The 14,242-nt window shown below is 40.5% G+C and overlaps 1 protein-coding gene across 3 annotated transcripts in view; it reads right to left on the reverse strand.

Moving 5' to 3' along the window:
• CHN2 (chimerin 2) overlaps positions 1 to 14,242 on the reverse strand; it is a 314,431-nt gene that overhangs the window by 124,641 nt on the left and 175,548 nt on the right. The window lies entirely within an intron of this gene.

The raw sequence follows: 14,242 nt of genomic DNA on the forward strand, positions 1-14,242 counted from the left end.
AAAAAAAAAAAAAAAAAAAGTTTAATTTGGTCTCTTTCCCGATAAAATCAATATCCTAACATTCTTATTTTTTTCATCAAATGGTGAATGGGCTAAAATTCACTTGACACCAGAGGTACAAGCTTTGGAGGATAAGATTTATGATTTGACTGAAAAGCATAAACATTCCAGAAAAGATTTTTCAATCACATCTTGAGCCTTGGGGTTATCACATTGGATTTCTGCCTCATATATGTGATAATCTACTTTCATATGAACTTTGTTTTCTTACATTCAAGGTGTTAGAGTTGGTAAGAAATTAACATGAATTCTCATGTTCAGCTTTTATTCTTCTAGTCTGATTCCAGGGACACTGAGAACATGTAGAGCTACATGAAGTTATGGATTTCATTGATGGTTATAAGAGCAAGATCACGTTTGTTTACTAGGGTAGAATATGAGCTGGGAAGCTATTTCATTTACAGTCATTTCTGTCTACAGTCAAATGGGCGGTTTTCTCAGCAGGGCACCATGGTGGGATTTGAAGGCAGTTTCCCGGCCTATCTTTACTCTCCAAAGGATGCAGGGGACCTGAGTGGGCAGTAGGGTGGTATGGACTAGAGGAAAAGGTTCAAAAGGGGGAGCCCGGTCTCTGTGGACCATCTTGACAAGCCTGCCTTTGACAAGCCTAGCTGGCGTAAAACTAATCATCTAGATACTTCTAAATATGTGTTCACTCTTCTGTGCGTTTTACACCTGAAAAGCACTGAACCAAGAGAGGGCATTCATCACTCTTAATCTTTAAGGTTTGAAGCCTGCTGTGTGTCATTTATGAAGGAAGATCTAAATAATATGATTAATCGAAGCACAAAATGTGTAAAAAGGCACCTTGTTATTTGATTACTCTACATGCTGGAAAGCTTTTGAATGTGAGTTGAACATTTTGTCATTTACATTGTTCTACTGGCTTTCACAGTTCTTTCTTACTCTCAGGATACTGTAGATAATGTGGCTGCAACACCAACATGCCATAGAAGAAATTTAGAATTTTAGAAAAGCTGATGGAAGTAGGTAATATATAATATGCACGATATCTCTCCTTTCTTTGAGAGTCAATGTTCCACATTTTGATACGACTCCCTATTTATCAGGACAATTTTATTTCCATCTTTTTGGTTGAGCCATAACACAGATTTGCAAATCTGGGTGTAGCTACCAACTCCATTGCCTTCCTCCATCCTTATCTTTCCAAAAGAGAAGGGTAATTTTTTTTTTTTAATATGTGAAAGACAAGTTTATTTGCCTCCAAAGGACTCAGGTAATTTCGAAAAATTTAAAATACAGTTAGTTGGTAAGGGGGAATCATCCCTAATCAGCAGCTGCCGAATAATCAAGCCTAACTACCCAGTTGGGCCTCAGAACACTGTTAACCTGTCTTTGTGTAAGAAAGAAATGACTACAGTTTTAATTATAATTTGGGGTTATCCATGTAGTCTGACCCTTCTCCCTCACAACCCTTATTCCATTGAATATTGACTCTACCAGTTGAAAAGGAAAATATTTCCTTGAGATTAATAAAAAAACAAAAGGGTGGTAGACTATAATAAGAGAAGGGTAATTAATCTAATTTCCCCAATGGACAGTATGGTAGATGGACCTTACTACTAACTCCTGACATGCAGGTAAGTAGTTAATTTAACTGACTCTTAAGAAGACAACAAATTGCTTTCAGTTCATCCATCACTCATAAAAATATATGGTACGCTTATGTTCAGAGCTCTGTGCTCAGCCCTATCATTGTTCGTGAAGTGATGACCTCACAGGTGTGAGAGGAAAGATATAAGGAGCTCAGGGGTGTTCTGTACTTGCAGTAAGAGGAAACACTTGAAAAATCTAACACAGGCCCCCAAATAGGGAAGTCAATACCTAGGGTGCCTTGAGGAATACCAAATAAGATCCTGCCTGCAGGACCCTTTGATCCAATTGAAGAACAAATCTGCATATGAAAACTGCAAGAAAATAAAACAAGAGCACTGAATTGTGTGGGAGAGACTACACATGGAATAGGGCCATACAATAGGTCCAAAATATTGCACAAAACGTACACTAGAATATTATTCTTTATTTAGCTGAAATTCAAATTTAACTAGGCATCCTGTTTTTATTTCATTTTTTCTAAATCTGGCAACCCTACATAGGGAGAGAGGAAACATGGAAGTAAGAGAGAGCAAAGACAGAGGATGTGGGCAGTCATCTGATCACTACTCCCACTGTCCAGGCTGTTTTGATCGTGATCTGATTCAACCTCTCATCCCCGTGTTCTCTGTTGCTCTTAAAGAAAACATAGCTTCCTCGTTAATGTTAAAGAGAGAGAGAATGGATGGGATAAAAAAAAAATTACAACTATCACCTCTTCCTTTCCTAAACTTTTGTTCACAGGAATCTAAATGTAGTCTTTCTCTCCACCGTTCACTAAGCTTTTAACCAGTCAAGAGCTTAATATAAGTTAAATGACCCCAGAAAAATCATAGAATGCGCACATTTTTTTAAGGCAGATAATTTTGGATCCTGAGATCCAGACAAAATACAGTCGGCTGATGTCAGGGCTCCAAGGGACAAGGGACCTGACTAGAGAAACTAGAACCTCTACCCTGTGATGGAGTATTGCCTTAAAGGAGCCTGACTCTCTCCAGGTGCTGCCCCACATTAGACACTGATGGAGTCAGGACCCACCTGTGAAATGCAGATTTGTTTTGTTAAAGAAGCCGTAGCATTGAATTTCAATTTCCAGGTGTGTGAGATTCTCTTCAATGAATGAGACAGAGGACAATTGATAAATAAAAAGTAAGGCAGCTCAGAAGGTCTTGCATTTTCATTGAGAATTATGCTTGTTAAAATCAGGCAACTTGACAAAAAATGGAGGGCTAATTTAGGTAGTCATGTGGATTCAGGAAGGGACACAAATGTAACATATCCCAACATGAAGGAAAGTTGGTTCTGGAACTTCCCTGCCAGTGTTTATCCTAGGATAACCCATCACCTTGGTGAAACTGGTCACTGAGGATATGACTAACAGAAATCGGATCTGCAATGCCTGCCCTTGGGGTTTAGTGATCCAGCTCCAAGAAGTGAAAGAAGCCCACCCTTTCAGGACAAAAAAGTCATAATTTGTATACATATTGCTGGATCTTCCAATACTGGATCCTTTCATGATCTACCTGGTTCTGAAAGGAACACCTCCTTTTGCAAAAGGAGGATACCAAGTAGATCGGTGAGCAAACAAACAACTGAAATGGGTCCTGCCCAAGACACAGGTGAATATGGTGTGTGTGGTGTGACTGTGAAGAATGGTGGCCGATTCTTTTTATAAATGAAACTGAACGTCATATTCTAAGTAAGCATCATGTACAGGAGAAGAGTCCCTCAAGGTAAGTAAGACATGACACTGATGTCACTGTTGATGACAACACTTTTGGAATTCCTCTTTTGGAACTGCCTTAAGAATCACTACCCTTTTCCTTGGATACACTCACAGCTGCATTTCTCAAAGTGTGGTCTGGTCATTCAAAACAGAAACTTCAGGATGCTCGTTAAAGACTGCAGGATCCTGATCCCTTCCTCAGACAAACCGAATCAGAATCACCTAGGGTGGGGCTTTAATGTGTTATTTAATCAAGTTCCCCTGGATGATATTTAAGCATACACTAAAGTTTCAGAATCACCTGGTAAATAGAAACATACATTTATTTTTTGAGAACGGATTTGAGAGTGGATGTTATCGTGGCAAACAGGTATAAGTTATTCAGAGCCAAATTCAGTAAATAGGGTGAGTGATCCGACTTGGAAACACATCTGAGACAAAAATGAGGCATGATCCTAAGACACTCAGATTTGCACTGTGACTTATTCTGAAGGTTCTTTAGAAGAGCATTCCCAGCACACTCTAGGCAATGGGAAACTGGTGGAATAAAAGCACAGCTTCCCAAGATGACTGACTGGAAAGGGACCACCCTCATGTAATATATGTTAAACTATTTCATGACTTTATAGTCACACCTCATATATAATTATTGCCAGTACTGTGACTACTGAAGATGGTTTTAGTCCTGTCCATACAATGCACCCACCCCCCGCTCAACAGTCCATCGTTTTTTGTATGTTCTTATTTTAAGATCCTCAACTTTCTCTTAATAAATTAAAGGTGGATCACAAGATGGTTGAAAGGCTAGGCTCTTCACTCAGACTGCCTGTCTTTGAGGTCAGATCAGTGTGTCCATAAGCAGGTTACTAATCTCTCTGTTACTCAGTTTCCTCATCTTTAAAATGGGGATGATAACAAAAATACCAGCTTCACTGAGTTGTTGTAATAATTAAGTGAGTGAATACATGCAACATGGTTGCAACAGTGCCTGGAGTACAGAGATATTCAATGAATATTAGCTATTACTGGTGCCCAGAGAGACCCTCCTGTGTAGAGAAGGAAGAGGTAGGCCCATTATTTTCTGTGCTCTTAAAGCTCCTTTTACTGATCTCTGCTGAAAAACTTGATATCTCACCATATTTTAAATCTTTACTGGGCTGGTTCTTCTCTAACTATTTTTTGAAGCAGCCATTTTTGTCTTCATCATCATTGTATTCCTAGGATTTCACCTGATGTCAGGCACAGAGTGAATGCAGGCACCTCTTGTTATCTGAATCAAATCCATTCCTAAAAATGTGTTGGGCGGCAGAGTTTCAAATAGCAAGAGCCTATATTCCATTATTTTAAATGGAAAAAAAATAATAATTCATTCTTAGAGCATCCAAAAATATCAATGTCCCAGATATTACTAAAATTCTTTTAAATAATTATATAACAATCTGATAAGAATTTCTGCATAATATAAAATATTTAAACGCCAATTATATAATTGTTTAACATTTCATGATGTAATTAATAGGTATGTTTATGTACAGTCCACAGCTGAACAGAATAGGAATTTCATTATCCTTCTACACTGAGCATGTTCTATAATAAAAATAAACAATGAAATAATATTGCCAAAGATCTGAAAGATACTATCTAAATCAGGCCTGAATTGGTAGTGCCCCCAGGTACCTGGCCCAAACAAATACTGAGGAGCTAAACCCTCAGGGGAAAAGTGGGGGGAGTTATGGGTATAATGCGCAATATGTTTAAACAGGAGGTAGGGCAGGAGGAGTCTGAGGTATGAGAGGAGCCCCTCTTCCATCACCTTGCTTTCCTGCTACTCAAAGTGTGATCTGGGGACCGGCAGCCTTGGCATCACCTTGGAGCTTGTGAGAAATGCAGAATGTGCATTTCGAAGGGGAGTCATATACACATTAAAGTTTGAGAAGCCGTCACACATAGGAGAACCTGTGACAGCAGGTTTTTAACTGGGAGAATGATTTTGGCTAAAACCTTCTGTAAGTTGTTACAGCAAATATTCAGAGAGTGAATGTTCTGAGAGCAAAGGGTGCCTCTACTCATTAAATGTTTGCAGAATGAGACAAAGATCATAAACGAAGAGCCCCGCTGTCAATTCAATTGCTGTGTGACCCTGAATAGGTTATTAAACTTCTTTGCATCTCATTTCCCTCGATTTTCAATAAAACTGGAGTTATAAAAATGTACTATTTTGGGCTTCCCTGGTGGCGCAGTGGTTGAGAGTCCGCCTGCCGATGCAGGGGACACGGGTTCGTGCCCTGGTCCGGGAAGATCCCACATGCCGCGCAGCGGCTGGGCCCGTGAGCCATGGCCGCTGAGACTGCGCGTCCGGAGCCTGTGCTCCGCAACGGGAGAGGCCACAGCAGTGAAAGGCCCGCGTACCACAAAAAAAAAAAAAAAAAAAAAAAGTACTATTTTACTAAGGCTCTTTCAAAGATTAGGTGAGATAATGCATGTAAAAACCGGTAGGGCTTGGAACGTTGGGTAATAGGCTAACATTTACTGAGTGGTTATTCTGTGCCAGGAACTGTCCTTAGGGTTTCACGTGTTGATCTCATTTAAGCCTCCAAACAAACCTATGAGGGAAGTGAGTGCGATTATTTTACACAAAGCCCTCAAGTAACTAGCTTGAGGTCACAGACCTAGTAAGTGGCTTTCGACTCAGCACACATACCTTTAACTACAATACTGTGCTTCCCAGCTTCTCCAGAGCAGATGCCAATCAATGTTGATGGCTTCATTGGCTAGCAAAATTCTACGGACTGGTTTCAGACTGAATTATCTGAATTGTCCTTGATTTTTCTTTGCCAGGAGTGAACACCTTAAAATCTCCTTGGACTTCTGTCAATGAGTTAACAAATGAGAACTTGGAATAAATTTGCCTAGATGTGATATTTTGGGTCTCTCAATGATTTCCCTGTGATTTAGAATTAAATGTATTCCAAACTACCTGGTTTGTTTTTCAATTTATTCTTCTAATTTTAAGGAAAAATTCTCAGCATTTTGCAAAGCTTGAAAGAACAGTAGGGTGACAGCTGCATAGTGAGAGACAGGAAGCATAAGCCTTAAATGAGTTTGCTTTATAGTCAGATTATCATTGCCTAGATAAACACAAGTTCTTTTATATTCAACACAAAGGCATTTAAAGAATATTGTGAGTCCCCTGTAAACAAGGTTTCCAATTATTGAAAAAACTAAGCTTTTATAATCCCTCAGCAGCTGGTATGTGTTAAGTTTTTACTTAATAGAAATAATTTAAAAACCCAGTTTAGCAACCTCCTACACAGGGCAGCTAGACTGCTGGATTCTCTGAGATACAGATCAAGTGTAGGAGAAAAGGCTTTTGATGGGGGGATTTGTACTGGTGATACTGGGGCAATTTCATCCAGAAAAAAATAAATATGGATTATTCCCTTCTAATTAGAAATCAAAGATCTCTACTGAAAGGGAGAGAAAGAAAATGCAAGTACCGAAATTTACATTCTTGTGGTCAGATTGCATAGTATAGAATGAAAATTGAGCAAACTTGAAATCTCCGGTTTCTTTTCTTTAGTTTTCCTCATGGCATGACTTTAACCTTTCCAGGAATCTGATGGCGTGCTGATGAGGTACATTCCTTCCTGTCTTGATTAGAGTGTATTATAAAAAATCTACTGGCCAGTCTTTTTGTAATAAACCTCCTTAAAAGATTACCAATGGTTTTCCTAAGTTATGTAAGTACCCACAAGTCGGGCGCCTTAGTAACCTGCTATAAACATTCTGCTAACATGTAGTTGCACACAATATCAGGTTGCGTGCTCAGGACCAAAGTAGTTTCCATTCATTTGGTCTGTTTTCTGCCTACTTCTCCTTTTTTTCTCATATTTTTCCAGGAATTATGATTTAAAAATCAGTGATAATATTAGAACAATTAAAAAGACTTTTCAGAGACCAGTGGTTTTCAACTGGGAGGGGAGGTGTTTTTTATTCCCCAGGAGATATTTGGCCATGTCTGGAGACAGTTTTGATTGTCATGACTAGGGGGAGGGTGCCACTGACATCCAGCGGGTAGGAGTCCAGGGATGGTGGTAAACATCCTACAAGACACAGGTCAGAACACCCAAAATGTCTATAATGCTGAGGTTGAGAAACCCTACTGTAGACTAAAACAACTTTGAACTCTTGAGTATTCCCAAGGAAGATTAGTAAAAAACATTCTTTTAACTAAAATGCAAATAAGCAACAAATACTTTAAAAACATAAAATAAAATGGAGTAAAAGGAAGGTAAGAGGTAATACTTGTTTTTGATAATACTGATAATTTATAAGAGCAGCTTTTAAGAAAAGACAGAAATACCTCCAACTACTCAGGGAAATAGCTCAGATAAATACAAAACTGAACAGACTAACAGCTCAATCAGATTAATAAGGGAACCAACCTCCCTCCCCCCTTGGAAAAGTTATAAACAATCTAAAATATGAAAAACACTAAAGAAAAAAATTTAAGATATTATTCAAGAATATCAACCACGATATGCATACATGTGAACGAATCGATATATATACACTACCGAATGTAAAACAGTTAGCTAGTGGGAAGCAGCCGCATAGCACAGGGAGATCAGCTCGGTGCTTTGTGACCACTTAGAGGGGTGGGATAGGGAGGGTGGGAGGGAGACGCAAGAGGGAGGGGATATGGGGACATGTGTATGCATATGACTGATTCACTTTGTTGTGCAACAGAAACTAACACAGTACTGTGAAGCAATTATACTCCAATAAAGATCTATTTTTAATAAATAAATAAATAAATAAATCCCTTACGCCATGGGCCTCCATACCACAGCATGTTGCTTTGAAACTATGCCCTGATCCCTGGGTTGGAAACAAAACTTCCACCACTCAGGCTCCCAGTGTTAGAGAGCGCACCCCGGTGGCGGGGGAGTGAAGCATTGAAAGGCTGTCTAGTACCTCAGTGATGTCCTGATTTCCCAGGTTTAGTTATATAAGCACCTATATAAAACAAGCATCATAAAAGGGGAAGGTGAATTGCCCAAATTCCTTACATTTGGATTTGAAAAGTACTGGAAGGGTAACTACACCCAGACACACACTCATACAAATACCCATGCTTTGCACATTCAGCCCTTTGCTCCTGGTCCTGGTTTTCTCCAGGTTCAGACCTACTGACCCTGAGCCAGAACCCCACTGAGGGCACAGCCCAGGAGGAGCGGAGGAGGAGCCAGCACTTCACAGGTGCCTTCAGTGTGTGTGCTCAGTTCTCCCAACAGGTGAGTTATGTCGAGACTGGCATTCCTAGTCCGCAGATGAGAAGAGAGAGGCCCCTGTGACTACATCACCTGAAGATCACACAGTGGCGTGGAGACGAATCCAAACCAACATCCGATTGACACCAGAGCCCGTAATCTCCTCCTACACCAAGAGGAAGGGAAATTGTCCAGGGAACAAAAGAGATGGTGCACTCACAGAAAACACCGACTCTGCTGTACAAGGTGGGTTGATCTTCAGTTGTTAAACCCCTCAACCCGCCCATTCTGGAGACCTGGGTGGGCTGACTGTTACAGGAATACAGTAAGTCCCTTACATACGAACCTTCAAGTTGCGAACTCTCAAAAATGCGAACGTGCATCTGGTTCCAGCAAGGAACCAGAACCTGTGCCATCCACATCAGGCGTGAGTGAAACTGCAGCTTGCCCTCCGTCTCCTGTTGCTGACGATCCTTCAGCTCTACCATCTCCCCCCTTCTTCTCCCTCCTGCAGTCAGTAACTCGTCTTGCCTGTTCACTCGATGCCAGCCCCTGTGTGCCAGCTGTTGTACTGCACTACTGTACTTTTCAAGGTACTGTACTGTAAGCTTAAAAATGTTTTCTTTCTTTTTTGTTTGCTTGTTTTTTGTTTTATTTGTGTGAAAAGTATTACAGTACACTATATATAGCTGAGTGTGTTAGTTGGGTACCTAGGCTAACTATGTTGGACTTACAAACAAACTGGACTTACGAATGTGCCCTCATTACGGAACTCGTTCGTATGTAGGGAACTTACTGGTATCTGTTCACCACATCTGATGGCCAACCTCCTTTTCGCCCCATCCCAGTGAATGGAACTACTCAGGGCATCAGCCACCCAGTGCCCAAGCCAGAAATTGTCATCCCAGATTCCTTCCTCTTTCCCAACCCCACTGTCATTAAGTCCTGTCCATTGTATGTAATTTCTTAATTGCTCTTGAAATGTTCTCTCTTTTTCCTCATGTTCACTGCATGACATAGTCACCTGGACCACTGAAATTGTCTTTTTACAGGTCTCCCTGTCTGCACTTTAATCATCTTCCAATTCATCTTTCACACTGAGGGCAGAAAATGCAGATCTCATTGTGTTACTCTCTGCTCCAAATTCTTCACTGCCACGTGGTCAAAACCACACAACTTAGTGGGGCCTTCCCAGACTATTCTACTTAAAAGTGGCACCTCCTTTCTTTGGCATACCCCATATCTCTTCTCTGGTTTATTTTTTTCCACTACATTTATCATCATCTGAGATACTATATATTTTAATTGTGGGCTTTTTGCCAACTATATATTTTAATTGTGTGCTTTTTGCCAGTCTCTCCCATTCAAATAGAAACTACACAAGGGCAGAGATTTTTGTGTTTTGCTTACTGCTGTATCTCCAGAGTTTAGAACAGAGCTGGTATATATAGTAGGTGATCAATAAATATTTATTGAATGAATAAAGGAATAGTATACAGAATCTTCCTTTCTTTAATTAGTAATCTTTTGATGTTCCAACTACCTGCTTTTTAATTTATTTATTTATTGTTTTTGCAAAAATTCCTATATATTCCGGCTCCTCCCTTAATTCTTCAGAGCGGTCCCTCAGAGCCATCTGAGAGGCTGTCTCCCGGGCTTAAGTCCTCAGTTTGTCTGCCAAATAAAACATAATTCTCAACTTTTAGGTTGTGCATTTTTTTCTGTCGACAGTCCTTAGCACACACACTCTTGCTCCACCACATCCTTGTTCCCCAGTTCTTTAAGTTCTTAATACAGAATGCCTTGTAGTTTCACACCTTGGTTGTTCATAGACTTTGGCCATTCTTTGGTTGTGATATTTCCTCTGCCTGGAATTCTAATACTTGCTCTCTAACCTGTCTATCCCCTAACCTGGCAAAATCTCACTGATCTTAAAACTAAGAGGCAAGATGCTACTACGGTAGGAAAATCTCTCCTGGCCAACTCACACCAGTTTAGGTAGGGTTTCCTAGCCTCTCTGTGAACTTTATGAAGGCCTCAGTTAGGGCCATGATCTTATTAGGATTGGGATTGTTGGCCTTTACAACCTCAGGATGTGAGCTCCTTAAGGAAAGGGCCTCTGTCTTTTCACCTCTGTTGTCCTAGCAACCAACAGCATATGTTATACAGAGCTCAGCTTCAATGGAAGTAATACATTATTTGAAAGACAGCTCTGCTAATGGCCCTACATTCCCTTCCTGGGCTCACTGAAATTTCAAAAGGGGCCTGCATGGCAAGATAGGCAGTACTGCTGGCTCACACCTTGGTCCTTTATGCTTCTACACCATAGGACAAAACTTGCTCCCCTCCCAGTTTTCTGAATCTCCAAAGAGTGAAGAATGAAGCCCACAGGGAACAACCATGACTGGTAGTCAGTGATTCTGCTAATCAAGTTCCTGCACATTCTCGGGCCAAGGGGTGAACATGTGAACCAACATAAGCTGCTCAGATGCTCTGACCCTGGAATTTGCAAGTTGAGGAAAAGCTATGAAGAGAAATGGTTAGAGTTGATTCACATGCATGGCAGAGCCTAACAGCAACAAGAAAAATAACTGCTAATAGTCATTAAGAACTCACTATGTGCCAAGAATTGTTCTAAGCACTTCCTTGTCGTATGCTGACCCATTCAATCCTCATGACTAGCACATAGGTAAAATCTATCACACCCATTTCCAAAGGGCAAACTGAAGCACAGAGAAGCAGGGTATAAAAGCAGGCTATAATATCCCAGAGCCTGGGCCCCTAACCACACACTCTACTGCTCAGAGGTAAAGCCATCCTATTTCCTGGATCCCTGGAGATGTCCTGATTCACAGATCCTTCCCCAAGCCCCTTGTTCAGCATTTTTTTTTTTCTGTTCAGAGAATTTCTTCATATCTTTCCAACCACTCTCCTCACTAGCCCCCTCTTCCCAATCTTTTTCTTCCCCCCTAAATTTAGCCAGATTTGGTTTCTGTTGCTCACAAAAGAATCCTAAGTGATATTCCCATTAAATCCCAATCTCTAAGGCTGGAGCCAGGGTGGCTGTGAGGCTTACAAAGCTCCACAGGGGATTCTGACACATACGTAGGAGTGGAAACCATGATTTGGGGCAGTAGTTTCCAAACATGGAAAGAATGAACAACTTCCTTGGACTTCTACATGGATTTTGATCCACTCTCACAGTAGCCTTCCAACAGTACTTAAAAGCCTAGCCATGGGCATTACTCTCCTCGGCAGCTGGTCCACATCATCTTCCCAGCAGCTCACTTTGACCCACTCTTCCTTGCTACGTCTTCTCTGGCACTGATTCCTTCGCTCCATGTGTTGACACCCAACACCCACCTCTGGCACTGCTTGTATGGACAACCCAGCTGGGTGTATTGCTCTGGCTGTGATCTCTTGGCTAGGGCTTGGTACTCATCCTCTGGCATCCTGAAGCCACAGCTGCAGGAAAAATGACTTTCTTCCCATCAAGCCAAAGCCCATGGAGGCCACATTGGCCAGGCTGGCTGGCCGGCCTCTGACCAGGGCAGGAGAAGCAAATGTGATGGGTTCACCTGTCCCTCATCCTGATACGTCCTACAGACAGGCACCTTATTTTGAAAAAATCCCATAAGGGAGAGTCAAAGTCTAGGATTTAATCATGGACAGTTATTTTATCTTAATATCTAATCTCACATCTCTCTTGCTTCAAAATACACTTTTTCCCTTCCTTTGGTCTTCAGTACAGATAAGAACCTGAGAATATTCTCCATAGGAGGTTTCCACTATTAGAAGCCATCTCTGTGCCACCTGACTGCCTGTTCTTCCTCACACTAAATAATCCTTGTTCTTTTAATCTCTTCCAATAGATCCTATTTTCCAAACCCTAATTCATCTTCATTATTCTCCTTGGAACTCTCTTTAAATTCTCCACGTACCTCTTAGGCTCAAAGAGCTTGAAGTACCCAATAGAATCGAATCAAATCAAGGGAAAACTAATGCTAAATTTCTAGCAGGAAAAAGATTGGGTGAGTACACTCATTTAATTCCTCATTCTTGTTAGCAAATTCCTTCCTTCAAAGCTTAATGGTATTTGGGTTAAGTGGCACTACATGTGCTTTGGAAAAGACAATGTCCATCATTCTCATTCTTCTCCCCAGAATTTTTTTTTTCTCCCTCCTCCTAGAAATATAAGATTCAAATGTAAGTATTCAATGTAAGAATTCAAATTTATGTGCTCGAACTGATGGATCAAATTAAGCTACCTATAGAAAAAGGGGACAGAACTTAGGAGATGGTAGGAATTAAAGATTATCCAGCAAAATGTTCTCAATATTGTTTGCATTATAACCTTCCTTTCCTTCCCTAATCACCTCTTCCCAGTGAAATTTCAATACTACAGATAGACTGTATACCTGTTTATGTTCTATATGTATATCTGTGCTTTATACATTGAAATAGTAAAAATTTTTTATGAGCCCCCTGAAGAACCAATCGCCCCTCCTTGGGCATAATTCTGCCCCCATTGAGAACTCATTGTCTGGTGACATCTTCATGGCTTTCAGAATGCTTTTATATTTATTCTTCTACCAGGAGGGTGGACTATGTATCTTTGCCTCCTTTTCATAGATGAGAAAGCTGCAGTTCGGAGTGATAAATTAATTTTCTCCCAGTCCTACCCATGGTTGGCAGAAGATTCAGGGTTGAAACCTAGTTGATTTCAGGTCCCGTATTCATTTTGCTACATGGTGATGATGCCATAAAATCCAGAAGCCTGTTCTCTATTATTTAAAAAAATTACTTAATGTAGCATTTCTGAAACAGGCATTTCCCCCAAACAATTCCCAACATGGTAATAAATAAGAGTAAAAGTGCCTTCTTAATGTTTGTCCTTGCTTTCAAATTCTTTTTCTGACAAATTATTCCACATTAAAAATTCTTGAGCTTATGGTGTTTGCAGCAGCTCTGACACTGAGACACCCTCCTACCTTTCGTTTTTGTGCCCTGGGCCGGAGCATGCCCTGCCACTGCTCTTCTTGCACAAACGTTCTTTGTTTTTCCTCTTGACATTTTATTATGAAAATTTTCACACCAGCAGAAACACTGAAAGACTTTTACAGCAAACACCCACATATCACCACCTAGATTCTATAATGTACTATATATACTTGCTCTATGACATATCTATTTCTTCATCCCTCTACCCATCCACTAATCCAAATTTGTGGGGGGCTGTATTTCATAGTAAGTTACAGACATGGCACTCTTTCCCCCAGATGCTTCAGCAGGCAAATCATTAATCAGAATTCAGTAACATATAGACTTTTAATAGGAAGGTAACTCCAGCTCTGTTCCTGAAATTAAACAAAGTGAGCTTAGTTTGCATGTTCAGATGGTGTTACTAAATAAAGAGATTCCACACATCTCTTCAATTTCCTGCTTATGGAGCACTGGGCTACCTCTTCTAACAGGCTACCATTTCTTGATGGGGAGGAAGTGGCCATGAGAAAGCAGGTGAAAGAACAACTTTTTTTTTTTTTTTTTTTTTTTTTTTTTTTTTTTTACA

This window comes from Physeter macrocephalus, chromosome 5 (genome assembly GCF_002837175.3).
Source record: "Physeter macrocephalus isolate SW-GA chromosome 5, ASM283717v5, whole genome shotgun sequence".
Taxonomy (NCBI): Eukaryota; Metazoa; Chordata; class Mammalia; order Artiodactyla; family Physeteridae; genus Physeter; species Physeter macrocephalus.